At 35.6% G+C, this 14,508-nt stretch overlaps 3 non-coding genes across 3 annotated transcripts; all 3 read right to left on the bottom strand.

Annotated features, from left to right (window-relative positions):
- Positions 1-1,321: 1,321 nt before the first annotated feature.
- Positions 1,322-1,395, bottom strand: TRNAT-UGU (transfer RNA threonine (anticodon UGU)). Its single transcript has one exon. It is a non-coding gene; the product is annotated as a tRNA-Thr (tRNA).
- Positions 1,396-2,228: 833 nt separating this feature from the next.
- On the bottom strand, positions 2,229-2,302 carry TRNAI-UAU (transfer RNA isoleucine (anticodon UAU)). The gene has a single exon. It is a non-coding gene; the product is annotated as a tRNA-Ile (tRNA).
- A 5,374-nt stretch (positions 2,303-7,676) lies between these two features.
- On the bottom strand, positions 7,677-7,750 carry TRNAT-UGU (transfer RNA threonine (anticodon UGU)). The gene has a single exon. It is a non-coding gene; the product is annotated as a tRNA-Thr (tRNA).
- Between the last annotated feature and the right edge of the window lie 6,758 nt (positions 7,751-14,508).

Below are 14,508 nucleotides of genomic sequence, written 5' to 3'. Positions count from 1 at the left end.
AAACAGGCACTTTAACAAACTAAGCTACTGCACCACAAACTGATGAGGAGCACAGGAAAGCCAGTGATGATTTTATCACTAATTAAAAATTTCAAGTGGTTAACTGAGCAAAACAACATTAAGCTTGAGTATTATTCCATGCAAAACATAATCATGGAATAAGATGTCAATCTCAGTCTTGGAACTTGAGAAACCAAGTAATTTTTGAAGAGCATTATTTAAAAGGACAATGAGAAATTTGTAGAATAGTTAAAAAAAATACTGCTGTAACTTTTTTAAAGCTTCATCCCGTCTTTCTTCATTTTTAGCACTTAGAGCAGATTCTTAATCCCACTATTGCACTATCGTAGAGATCGATGTTGTACACAATCAAATTCCACATTTTGATGTTTAAAAGCTTTATTTGGAACAGACAGCACTGCTGAGATTTGAACTTAGGATCTCCTATTTACAAGACAGGCACTTTAACGAACAATGCCACAGCACCACAAACTGATGAGGAGGACAGGAAAGCCAGTGAGGATTTAATCACTAATTAAAAATTTCAAGTGGTTAACTGAGCAAAACAACATTAAGCTTGAGTATTATTCCATGCAAAACATAATCATGGAATAAGATGTCAATCTCAGTCTTGGAACTTGAGAAACCAAGTAATTTTTGAATAGCATTATTTAAAAGAACAATGAGAAATTTGTAGAATAGTTAAAAAAAATACTGCTGTAACTTTTTTAAAACTTTATCCCGTCTTTCTTCCTTTTTAGCACGTAGAGCAGATTCTTAATCCCACTATTGCACTATCATAGAGATCGATGTTGCACACAATTGAAGTGCACATTTTGAGGTTTAAAAGCTTTATTTGGAACAGATAGCACTGCTGAGATTTGAGCTCTGGATCTCCTGTTTACAAGACAGGCGCTTTAACCAACTAAGCCACAGGACCACAAGCTGAAGAGGAGGACAGGAAAGCCAGTGAGGATTTAATTACTAATTAAAAGTTTCAAGTGGTTAACTGAGCAAAACAACATTAAGCTTGAGTAGTATTCCATGCAAAGCATAATCATGGAATAAGATGTCGGTCTCAGTCTTGGCAATTGAGAAACCAAGTAATTTTTGAAGAGCATTATTTAAAAGGACAATGTCAAATTTGTAGAATAGCAAAAAAAAAAACACTGCTGTAACTTTTTTAAAGCTTCATCCTGTCTTTGTTCCTTTTTAGCACTTAGAGCAGATTCTTAATCCCACTATTGCACTATCGTAGAGATCGATGTTGTACACAATTAGAGTCCACATTTTGATATTTTAAAGCTTTATTAGGAACAGACAGCACTGCTGAGATTTGAACTCAGGATCTCCTGTTTACAAAACAGGCACTTTAACCAACTAAGCCACAGCACCACAAACTGATGAGGAGGACAGGAAAGCCAGTGAGGATTTTATCACTAATTAAAAATTTCAAGTGGTTAACTGAGCAAAACAACATTAAGCTTGAGTAGTATTCCATGCAAAGCATAATCATGGAATAAGATGTCGCTCTCAGTCTTGGCACTTGAGAAACCAAGTAATTTTTGAAGAGCATTATTTAAAAGGACAATGACAAATTTGTAGAATAATTAAGAAAACACTACTGTAACTTTTTTAAAGCTTCATACCATCTTTCTTCCTTTTTAGCACTTAGAGCAGATTCTTAATCGCACTATTGCACTATCGTAGAGATCGATGTTGTACACAATCAAATTCCACATTTTGATGTTTAAAAGCTTTATTTGGAACAGACAGCACTGCTGAGATTTGAACTCAGGATCTCCTGTTCACAATACAGGCACTTTAACCAACTAAGCCACAGCACCACAAACTGATGAAGAGGACAGGAAAGCCAGTGAGGATTTAATCACTAATTAAAAATTTCAATTGGTTAACTGAGCAAAACAACATTAAGCTCGAGTAGTATTCCATGCAAAGCATAATCATGGAATAAGATGTCGCTCTCAGTCTTGGCACTTGAGAAAAGAAGTAATTTTTGAAGTGCATCATTTAAAAGGACAATGACAATTTGCAGAATAGTAAAAAAAAAAAACTCTGCTGTAACTTTTTTAAAACTTCTTCCCGTCTTTCTACCTTTTTAGTACTTACAGCAGATTCTTAATCCCACTATTGCACTATTGTAGAGATCGATGTTGTACACAATCAAAGTCCACATTTTGAGGTTTAAAAGCTTTATTTGGAACAGATGGCACTGCTGAGATTTGAACTCAGAATCTCCTGTTTATAAGACAGGTGCTTCAACCAACTAAGCCACAGCACCACAAGCTGATGAGAAGGACAGGAAAGCCAGGGAGGATTTAATCAGTAATTAAAAATTTCAATTGGTTAACTGAGCAAAACAACATTAAGTTTGAGTAGTATTCCATGCAAATCATAATCATGGAATAAGTTGTCGCTCGCATTCTTGGCAATTGAGAAACCAAGTAATTTTTGAGGAGCATTATTTAAAAGGACAATGACAAATTTGTAGAATAGTAAAAAAAAAAAACTCTGCTGTAACTTTTTTAAAACTTCTTCCCGTCTTTCTACCTTTTTAGTACTTACAGCAGATTCTTAATCCCACTATTGCACTATTGTAGAGATCGATGTTGTACACAATCAAAGTCCACATTTTGAGGTTTAAAAGCTTTATTTGGAACAGATGGCACTGCTGAGATTTGAACTCAAGATCTCTTGTTTACGAGACAGGCGCTTTAACCAACTAAGCCACAGCACCACAAGCTGATGAGGAGGACAGGAAAGCCAGTGAGGATTTAATCACTAATTAAAAATTTTATGTGGTTAACTGAGCAAAACAACATTAAGCTCGAGTAGTATTCCATGCAAAGCATAATCATGGAATAAGATGTAGCTCTCAGTCTTGGCACTAGAGAAACCAAGTAATTTTTGAAAAGCATTATTTAAAAGGACAATGACAATTTGTAGAATAGTAAAAAAAAAAAAAAACACTGCTGTAACTTTTTTAAAGCTTTATCCCATCTTTCTTCCTTTTTAGCACTTAGAGCAGATTCTTAATCCCACTATTGCACTATCGTAGAGATCGATGTTGTACACAATTGAAGCCAACATTTTGAGGTTTAAAAGCTTTATTTGGAACAGATGGCACTGCTGAGACTTGAACTCAGGATCTCCTGTTTATGAAACATAAGCTTTAACAAACTAAGCCACACCACCACAAGCTGATGAGGAGGACAGGAAAGCCAGGGAGGATTTAATCAATAATTAAAAATTTCAATTGGTTAACTGAGCAAAACAACATTAAGCTTGAGTAGTATTCCATGCAAAGCATAATCATGGAATAAGATGTCGCTCTCAGTCTTGGCAATTGAGAAACCAAGTAATTTTTGAAGAGCATTATTTAAAAGGACAATGACAAATTTGTAGAATAGTAAAAAAAAAACCTCTGCTGTAACTTTTTCAAAACTTCATCCCGTCTTTCTTCCTTTTTAGCACTCAGAACAGATTCTTAATCCCACTATTGCACTATCGTAGAGATCGATGTTGTACACAATTGAAGTTAGCATATTGAGGTTTAAAAGCTTTACTCGGAAGAGAAGGCAGTGTTGAGATTTGAACTCAGGATCTCCAGTTTACAAGACAGGTGCTTTAACCAACTAAGCCACAGCACCACAAGCTGATGAGGAGGACAGGAAAGCCAGTGAGTATTTAATGACTAATCAATAATTTCAAGTGGTTAACTGAGCAAAACAACATTAAGCTTGTGTAGTATTCCATGCAAAGCATAATCATGGAATAAGATGTCGCTCTCAGTCTTGGCAATTGAGAAACCAAGTAATTTTTGAAGAGCATTATTTAAAAGGACAATGAGAAATTTGTGTAATAGTAAAAAAAAAACACTGCTGTAACTTTTTTAAAGCTTCATCCCATCTTTCTTCCTTTTTAGCACTTAGAGCAGATTCTTAATCCCACTATTGCACTATCGTAGAGATCAATGTTGTACACAATTGAAGTCCACATTTTGAGGTTTAAAAGCTTTATTTGGAACAGAGGGCACTGTTGAGATTTGAACTCAGGATCTGCTGTTTACGAGACAGACGCTTTAACAAACTAACCCACACCACCACAAGCTGATGATGAGGACAGGAAAGCCAGGGAGGATTTAATCACTAATTAAAAATTTCAATTGGTTAACTGAGCAAAACAACATTAAGCTTGAGTAGTATTCCATGCAAAGCATAATCATGGAATAAGATGTCAATCTCAGTCTTGGCAATTGAGAAACCAAGTAATTTTTGAAGAGCATTATTTAAAAGGACAATGAGAAATTTGTAGAATAGTTAAGAAAACACTGCTGTAACTTTTTTAAAGGTTCATCCCGTCTTTCTTCCTTTTTAGCACTTAGAGCAGATTCTTAATTCCACTATTGCACTATCGTAGAGATCGATGTTGTACACAATTGAAGTCCACATTTTGAGGTTTAAAAGCTTTATTTGGAACAGATGGCACTGCTGAGATTTGAACTCAGGATCTCCTGTTTATGAGACAGAAGTTTTAACAAACTAAACCACACACCACAAGCTGATGAGGAGGACAGGACAGCCAGAGAGGATTTAATCAATAATTAAAAATTTCAATTGGTTAACTGAGCAAAACAACATTAAGCTTGAGTAGTATTCCATGCAAAGCATAATCATGGAATAAGATGTCGCTCTCAGTCTTGGCAATTGAGAAACCAAGTAATTTTTGAAGAGCATTATTTAAAAGGACAATGACAAATTTGTAGAATAGTAAAAAAAAAACCTCTGCTGTAACTTTTTCAAAACTTCATCCCGTCTTTCTTCCTTTTTAGCACTCAGAACAGATTCTTAATCCCACTATTGCACTATCGTAGAAATCGATGTTGTACACAATTGAAGTTAGCATATTGAGGTTTAAAAGCTTTACTCGGAAGAGAAGGCAGTGTTGAGATTTGAACTCAGGATCTCCTGTTTACAAGACAAGTGCTTTAACCAACTAAGCCACAGCACCACAAGCTGATGAGGAGGACAGGAAAGCCAGGGAGTATTTAATGACTAATCAATAATTTCAAGTGGTTAACTGAGCAAAACAACATTAAGCTTGTGTAGTATTCCATGCAAAGCATAATCATGGAATAAGATGTCGCTCTCAGTCTTGGCAATTGAGAAACCAAGTAATTTTTGAAGAGCATTATTTAAAAGGACAATGAGAAATTTGAGTAATAGTAAAAAAAAAACACTGCTGTAACTTTTTTAAAGCTTCATCCCATCTTTCTTCCTTTTTAGCACTTAGAGCAGATTCTTAATCCCACTATCGCACTATCGTAGAGATCGATGTTGTACACAATTGAAGTCCACATTTTGAGGTTTAAAAGCTTTATTTGGAACAGAGGGCACTGTTGAGATTTGAACTCAGGATCTGCTGTTTACGAGACAGACGCTTTAACAAACTAAGCCACACCACCACAAGCTGATGATGAGGACAGGAAAGCCAGGGAGGATTTAATCACTAATTAAAAATTTCAATTGGTTAACTGAGCAAAACAACATTAAGCTTGAGTAGTATTCCATGCAAAGCATAATCATGGAATAAGATGTCGCTCTCAGTCTTGGCAATTGAGAAACCAAGTAATTTTTGAAGAGCATTATTTAAAAGGACAATGAGAAATTTGTAGAATAGTTAAGAAAACACTGCTGTAACTTTTTTAAAGGTTCATCCCGTCTTTCTTCCTTTTTAACACTTAGAGCAGATTCTTAATCCCACTATTGCACTATCGTAGAGATCGATGTTGTACACAATTGAAGTCAGCATTTTGAGGTTTAAAAGGTTTATTTGGAACAGACAGCACTGCTGAGAATTAAACTCAGTATCTCCTGTTTACAAGACAGGCGCTTTAACCAACTAAGCCACAGCACCACAAGCTAATGAGGAGGACAGGAAAGCCAGTGAGGATTTTATCACTAATTAAAAATTTCAAGTGGTTAACTGAGCAAAACAACATTAAGCTTGAGTAGTATTCCATGCAAAGCATAATCACGGAATAAGATGTCGCTCTCAGTCTTGGCACTTGAGAAACCAAGTAATTTTTGAAAAGCATTATTTAAAAGGACAATGACAAATTTGTAGAATAGTAAAAAAAAAACCTCTGCTGTAACTTTTTCAAAACTTCATCCCGTCTTTCTTCCTTTTTAGCACTTAGAGCAGATTCTTAATCCCACTATTGCACTATCGTAGAGATCAATGTTGTACACAATTGAAGTCCACATTTTGAGGTTTAAAAGCTTTATTTGGAACAGAGGGCACTGTTGAGATTTGAACTCAGGAACTGCTGTTTACGAGACAGACGCTTTAACAAACTAAGCCACACCACCACAAGCTGATGATGAGGACAGGAAAGCCAGTGAGGATTTAATCACTAATTAAAAATTTCAATTGGTTAACTGAGCAAAACAACATTAAGCTTGAGTAGTATTCCATGCAAAGCATAATCATGGAATAAGATGTCACTCTCAGTCTTGGCAATTGAGAAACCAAGTAATTTTTGAAGAGCATTATTTAAAAGGACAATGAGAAATTTGTAGAATAGTTAAGAAAACACTGCTGTAACTTTTTTAAAGGTTCATCCCGTCTTTCTTCCTTTTTAGCACTTAGAGCAGATTCTTAATTCCACTATTGCACTATCGTAGAGATCGATGTTGTACACAATTGAAGTCCACATTTTGAGGTTTAAAAGCTTTATTTGGAACAGATGGCACTGCTGAGATTTGAACTCAGGATCTCCTGTTTATGAGACAGAAGTTTTAACAAACTAAGCCACACACCACAAGCTGATGAGGAGGACAGGACAGCCAGAGAGGATTTAATCAATAATTAAAAATTTCAATTTGTTAACTGAGCAAAACAACATTAAGCTTGAGTAGTATTCCATGCAAAGCATAATCATGGAATAAGATGTCGCTCTCAGTCTTGGCAATTGAGAAACCAAGTAATTTTTGAAGAGCATTATTTAAAAGGACAATGAGAAATTTGTAGAATAGTTAAGAAAACACTGCTGTAACTTTTTTAAAGGTTCATCCCGTCTTTCTTCCTTTTTAACACTTAGAGCAGATTCTTAATCCCACTATTGCACTATCGTAGAGATCGATGTTGTACACAATTGAAGTCAGCATTTTGAGGTTTAAAAGGTTTATTTGGAACAGACAGCACTGCTGAGAATTAAACTCAGTATCTCCTGTTTACAAGACAGGCGCTTTAACCAACTAAGCCACAGCACCACAAGCTAATGAGGAGGACAGGAAAGCCAGTGAGGATTTTATCACTAATTAAAAATTTCAAATGGTTAACTGAGCAAAACAACATTAAGCTTGAGTAGTATTCCATGCAAAGCATAATCACGGAATAAGATGTCGCTCTCAGTCTTGGCACTTGAGAAACCAAGTAATTTTTGAAAAGCATTATTTAAAAGGACAATGACAAATTTGTAGAATAGTAAAAAAAAAACCTCTGCTGTAACTTTTTCAAAACTACATCCCGTCTTTCTTCCTTTTTAGCACTCAGAGCAGATTCTTAATCCCACTATTGCACTATCGTAGAGATTGATGTTGTACACAATTGAAGTAAGCATATTGAGGTTTGAAAGCTTTACTCGGAAAATAAGGCAGTGCTGAGATTTGAACTCAGGATCTCCTGTTTACAAGACAGGTGCTTTAACCAACTAAGCCACAGCACCACAAGCTGATGAGGAGGACAGGAAAGCCAGTGAGTATTTAATGACTAATCAATAATTTCAAGTGGTTAACTGAGCAAAACAACATTAAGCTTGTGTAGTATTCCATGCAAAGCATAATCATGGAATAAGATGTCGCTCTCAGTCTTGGCAATTGAGAAACCAAGTAATTTTTGAAGAGCATTATTTAAAAGGACAATGAGAAATTTGTGTAATAGTAAAAAAAAAACACTGCTGTAACTTTTTTAAAGCTTCATCCCATCTTTCTTCCTTTTTAGCACTTAGAGCAGATTCTTAATCCCACTATTGCACTATCGTAGAGATCAATGTTGTACACAATTGAAGTCCACATTTTGAGGTTTAAAAGCTTTATATGGAACAGAGGGCACTGTTGAGATTTGAACTCAGGAACTGCTGTTTACGAGACAGACGCTTTAACAAACTAAGCCACACCACCACAAGCTGATGATGAGGACAGGAAAGCCAGTGAGGATTTAATCACTAATTAAAAATTTCAATTGGTTAACTGAGCAAAACAACATTAAGCTTGAGTAGTATTCCATGCAAAGCATAATCATGGAATAAGATGTCACTCTCAGTCTTGGCAATTGAGAAACCAAGTAATTTTTGAAGAGCATTATTTAAAAGGACAATGAGAAATTTGTAGAATAGTTAAGAAAACACTGCTGTAACTTTTTTAAAGGTTCATCCCGTCTTTCTTCCTTTTTAGCACTTAGAGCAGATTCTTAATTCCACTATTGCACTATCGTAGAGATCGAAGTTGTACACAATTGAAGTCCACATTTTGAAGTTTAAAAGCTTTATTTGGAACAGATGGCACTGCTGAGATTTGAACTCAGGATCTCCTGTTTATGAGACAGACGCTTTAACAAACTAAGCCACACCACCACAAGCTGATGATGAGGACAGGAAAGCCAGGGAGGATTTAATCACTAATTAAAAATTTCAATTGGTTAACTGAGCAAAACAACATTAAGCTTGAGTAGTATTCCATGCAAAGCATAATCACGGAATAAGATGTCGCTCTCAGTCTTGGCACTTGAGAAACCAAGTAATTTTTGAAAAGCATTATTTAAAAGGACAATGACAAATTTGTAGAATAGTAAAAAAAAAACCTCTGCTGTAACTTTTTCAAAACTTCATCCCGTCTTTCTTCCTTTTTAGCACTCAGAGCAGATTCTTAATCCCACTATTGCACTATCGTAGAGATTGATGTTGTACACAATTGAAGTAAGCATATTGAGGTTTGAAAGCTTTACTCGGAAAAGAAGGCAGTGCTGAGATTTCAACTCAGGATCTCCTGTTTACAAGACAGGTGTTTTAACCAACTAAGCCACAGCACCACAAGCTGATGAAGAGGATAGGAAAGCCATGGAGGATTTAATCACTAATCAATAATTTCAAGTGGTTAACTGAGCAAAACAACAGTAAGCTTGTGTGGTTTTCCATGCAAAGCATAATCATGGAATAAGATGTCACTCTCAGTCTTGGCACTTGAGAAACCAAGTAATATTTGAAGAGCATTATTTAAAAGGACAAAGACAAATTTGTAGAATAGTAAAAAAAAAAACAGAGCTGTAACTTTTTCAAAACTTCATCCCGTCTTTCTTCCTTTTTAGCACTCAGAGCAGATTCTTAATCCCACTAATGCACTATCGTAGAGATCAATGTTGTACACAAATGAAGTCCACATTTTAAGGTTTAGTAGCTTTATTTGGAACAGATGGCACAGCTGAGAATTGAACTAAGTATCTCCTGTTTACAAGACAGACGCTTTAACAATCTAAGCCACACCACCACAAGCTGATGAGGAGGACAGGAAAGCCATGGAGGATTTTATCACTAATTAAAAATTTCAAGTGGTTAACTGAGCAAAACAACATTAAGCTTGAGTAGTATTCCATGCAAAGCATAATCATGGAGTAAGATGTCGCTCTCAGTCTTGGCACTTGAGAAACCAAGTAATTTTTGAAGAGCATTATTTAAAAGGACAATGACAAATTTGTAGAATAGTAAAAAAAAAAAACAGTGCTGTAACTTTTTCAATGCTTCTTCCCGTCTTTCTTCCTTTTTAGCACTCAGAGCAGATTCTTAATCCCACTATTGCACTATCGTAGAGATCGATGTTGTACACAATTGAAGTAAGCATTTTGAGGTTTAAAAGCTTTACTTGGAAGAAAAGGCATTGCTGAGATTTGAACTAAGCCACAGCACCACAAGCTGATGAGAAGGACAGAAAGCCAGTGAGGATTTAATCACTAATTAAAAATTTTAAGTGGTTAACTGAGCAAAACAACATTAAGCTCGAGTAGTATTCCATGCAAAGCATAATCATGGAATAAGATGTCGCTCTCAGTCTTGGCACTAGAGAGACCAAGTAATTTTTGAAAAGCATTATTTAAAAGGACAATGACAATTTGTAGAATAGTAAAAAAAAAAAAAAAACACTGCTGTAACTTTTTTAAAGCTTTATCCCATCTTTCTTCCTTTTTAGCACTTAGAGCAGATTCTTAATCCCACTATTGCACTATCTTAGAGATCGATGTTGTACACAATTGAAGTCCACATTTTGAGGTTTAAAAGCTTTATTTGGAACAGATGGCACTGCTGAGACTTGAACTCAGGATCTCCTGTTTATGAGACATAAGCTTTAACAAACTAAGCCACACCACCACAAGCTGATGAGGAGGACAGGAAAGCCAGGGAGGATTTAATCAATAATTAAAAATTTCAATTGGTTAACTGAGCAAAACAACATTAAGCTTGAGTAGTATTCCATGCAAAGCATAATCATGGAATAAGATGTCGCTCTCAGTCTTGGCAATTGAGAAACCAAGTAATTTTTGAAGAGCATTATTTAAAAGGACAATGACAAATTTGTAGAATAGTAAAAAAAAACCTCTGCTGTAACTTTTTCAAAAGTTCATCCCGTCTTTCTTCCTTTTTAGCACTCAGAACAGATTCTTAATCCCACTATTGCACTATCGTAGAGATCGATGTTGTACACAATTGAAGTTAGCATATTGAGGTTTAAAAGCTTTACTCGGAAGAGAAGGCAGTGTTGAGATTTGAACTCAGGATCTCCTGTTTACAAGACAGGTGCTTTAACCAACTAAGCCACAGCACCACAAGCTGATGAGGAGGACAGGAAAGCCAGTGAGTATTTAATGACTAATCAATAATTTCAAGTGGTTAACTGAGCAAAACAACATTAAGCTTGTGTAGTATTCCATGCAAAGCATAATCATGGAATAAGATGTCGCTCTCAGTCTTGGCAATTGAGAAACCAAGTAATTTTTGAAGAGCATTATTTAAAAGGACAATGAGAAATTTGTGTAATAGTAAAAAAAAAACACTGCTGTAACTTTTTTAAAGCTTCATCCCATCTTTCTTTCTTTTTAGCACTTAGAGCAGATTCTTAATCCCACTATTGCACTATCGTAGAGATCAGTGTTGTACACAATTGAAGTCCACATTTTGAGGTTTAAAAGCTTTATTTGGAACAGAGGGCACTGTTGAGATTTGAACTCAGGATCTGCTGTTTACGAGACAGACGCTTTAACAAACTAAGCCACACCACCACAAGCTGATGATGAGGACAGGAAAGCCAGGGAGGATTTAATCACTAATTAAAAATTTCAATTGGTTAACTGAGCAAAACAACATTAAGCTTGAGTAGTATTCCATGCAAAGCATAATCATGGAATAAGATGTCGCTCTCAGTCTTGGCAATTGAGAAACCAAGTAATTTTTGAAGAGCATTATTTAAAAGGACAATGACAAATTTGTAGAATAGTTAAGAAAACACTGCTGTAACTTTTTTAAAGGTTCATCCCGTCTTTCTTCCATTTTAGCACTTAGAGCAGATTCTTAATCCCACTATTGCACTATCGTAGAGATCGATGTTGTACAGAATTGAAGTCCACATTTTGAGGTTTAAAAGCTTTATTTGGAACAGATGGCACTGCTGAGATTTGAACTCAGGATCTCCTGTTTATGAGACAGAAGTTTTAACAAATTAAGCCACACACCACAAGCTGATGAGGAGGACAGGACAGCCAGAGAGGATTTAATCAATAATTAAAAATTTCAATTGGTTAACTGAGCAAAACAACATTAAGCTTGAGTAGTATTCCATGCAAAGCATAATCATGGAATAAGATGTCGCTCTCAGTCTTGGCAATTGAGAAACCAAGTAATTTTTGAAGAGCATTATTTAAAAGGACAATGACAAATTTGTAGAATAGTAAAAAAAAAACCTCTGCTGTAACTTTTTCAAAACTTCATCCCGTCTTTCTTCCTTTTTAGAACTCAGAACAGATTCTTAATCCCACTATTGCACTATCGTAGAGATCGATGTTGTACACAATTGAAGTTAGCATATTGAGGTTTAAAAGCTTTACTCGGAAGAGAAGGCAGTGTTGAGATTTGAACTCAGGATCTCCTGTTTACAAGACAGGTGCTTTAACCAACTAAGCCACAGCACCACAAGCTGATAAAGAGGACCGGAAAGCCAGGGAGTATTTAATGACTAATCAATAATTTCAAGTGGTTAACTGAGCAAAACAACATTAAGCTTGTGTAGTATTCCATGCAAAGCATAATCATGGAATAAGATGTCGCTCTCAGTCTTGGCAATTGAGAAACCAAGTAATTTTTGAAGAGCATTATTTAAAAGGACAATGAGAAATTTGTGTAATAGTAAAAAAAAAAACACTGCTGTAACTTTTTTAAAGCTTCATCCCATCTTTCTTCCTTTTTAGCACTTAGAGCAGATTCTTAATCCCACTATTGCACTATCGTAGAGATCGATGTTGTACACAATTGAAGTCCACATTTTGAGGTTTAAAAGCTTTATTTGGAACAGAGGGCACTGTTGAGATTTGAACTCAGGATCTGCTGTTTACGAGACAGACGCTTTAACAAACTAAGCCACACCACCACAAGCTGATGATGAGGACAGGAAAGCCAGGGAGGATTTAATCACTAATTAAAAATTTCATTTGGTTAACTGAGCAAAACAACATTAAGCTTGAGTAGTATTCCATGCAAAGCATAATCATGGAATAAGATGTCGCTCTCTGTCTTGGCAATTGAGAAACCAAGTAATTTTTGAAGAGCATTATTTAAAAGGACAATGAGAAATTTGTAGAATAGTTAAGAAAACACTGCTGTAACTTTTTTAAAGGTTCATCCCGTCTTTCTTCCTTTTTAGCACTTAGAGCAGATTCTTAATCCCACTATTGCACTATCGTAGAGATCGATGTTGTACACAATTGAAGTCAGCATTTTGAGGTTTAAAAGCTTTATTTGGAACAGACAGCACTGCTGAGAATTAAACTCAGTATCTCCTGTTTACAAGACAGGCGCTTTAACCAATTAATCCACAGCACCACAAGATAATGAGGAGAACAGGAAAGCCAGTGAGGATTTTATCACTAATTAAAAATTTCAAGTGGTTAACTGAGCAAAACAACATTAAGCTTGAGTAGTATTCCATGCAAAGCATAATCACGGAATAAGATGTCGCTCTCAGTCTTGGCACTTGAGAAACCAAGTAATTTTTGAAGAGCATTATTTAAAATGACAATGACAAAATTGTAGAATATTAAAAAAAAAACACTGCTGTAACTTTTTTAAAGTTTCATCCCGTCTTTCTTCCTTTTTAGCACTTAGAGCAGATTCTTAATCCCACTATTGGACTATCGTAGAGATCGATGTTGTACACAATTGAAGTGCACATTTTGAGGTTTAAAAGCTTTATTTGGAACAGATGGCACTGCTGAGATTTGAACTCAGGATCTCCTGTTTACAATACATGCGTTTTAACCAACTAAGCCACAGCACCACAAGCTGAAGAGGAAGACAGGAAAGCCAGTGAGGATTTAATTACTAATTAAAAATTTTAAGTGGTTAACTGAGCAAAACAACATTAAGCTTGAGTAGTTTTCCATGCAAAGCATAATCATGGAGAAAGATGTCGCTCTCAGTCTTGGCAATTGAGAAACCAAGTAATTTTTGAAGAGCATTATTTAAAAGGACAATGACAAATTTGTAGAATAGTAAAAAAAAAAAACAGTGCTGTAACTTTTTCAATGCTTCTTCCCGTCTTTCTTCCTTTTTAGCACTCAGAGCAGATTCTTAATCCCACTATTGCACTATCGTAGAGATCGATGTTGTACACAATTGAAGTAAGCATTTTGAGGTTTAAAAGCTTTACTTGGAAGAAAAGGCATTGCTGAGATTTGAACTAAGCCACAGCACCACAAGCTGATGAGAAGGACAGAAAGCCAGTGAGGATTTAATCACTAATTAAAAATTTTAAGTGGTTAACTGAGCAAAACAACATTAAGCTCGAGTAGTATTCCATGCAAAGCATAATCATGGAATAAGATGTCGCTCTCAGTCTTGGCACTAGAGAAACCAAGTAATTTTTGAAAAGCATTATTTAAAAGGACAATGACAATTTGTAGAATAGTAAAAAAAAAAAAAAAACACTGCTGTAACTTTTTTAAAGCTTTATCCCATCTTTCTTCCTTTTTAGCACTTAGAGCAGATTCTTAATCCCACTATTGCACTATCGTAGAGATCGATGTTGTACACAATTGAAGTCCACATTTTGAGGTTTAAAAGCTTTATTTGGAACAGATGGCACTGCTGAGACTTGAACTCAAGATCTCCTGTTTATGAGACATAAGCTTTAACAAACTAAGCCACACCACCACAAGCTGATGAGGAGG

The sequence above is a fragment of the Phyllobates terribilis genome, unplaced genomic scaffold, assembly GCF_046119375.1.
Source record: "Phyllobates terribilis strain yellow unplaced genomic scaffold, ASM4611937v1 Scaffold_9__5_contigs__length_417890890, whole genome shotgun sequence".
Lineage (NCBI taxonomy): Eukaryota > Metazoa > Chordata > Amphibia > Anura > Dendrobatidae > Phyllobates > Phyllobates terribilis.
Note: the sequence above shows the minus strand (reverse complement) of the source record. Positions and strands in the feature narration are given on the sequence as shown.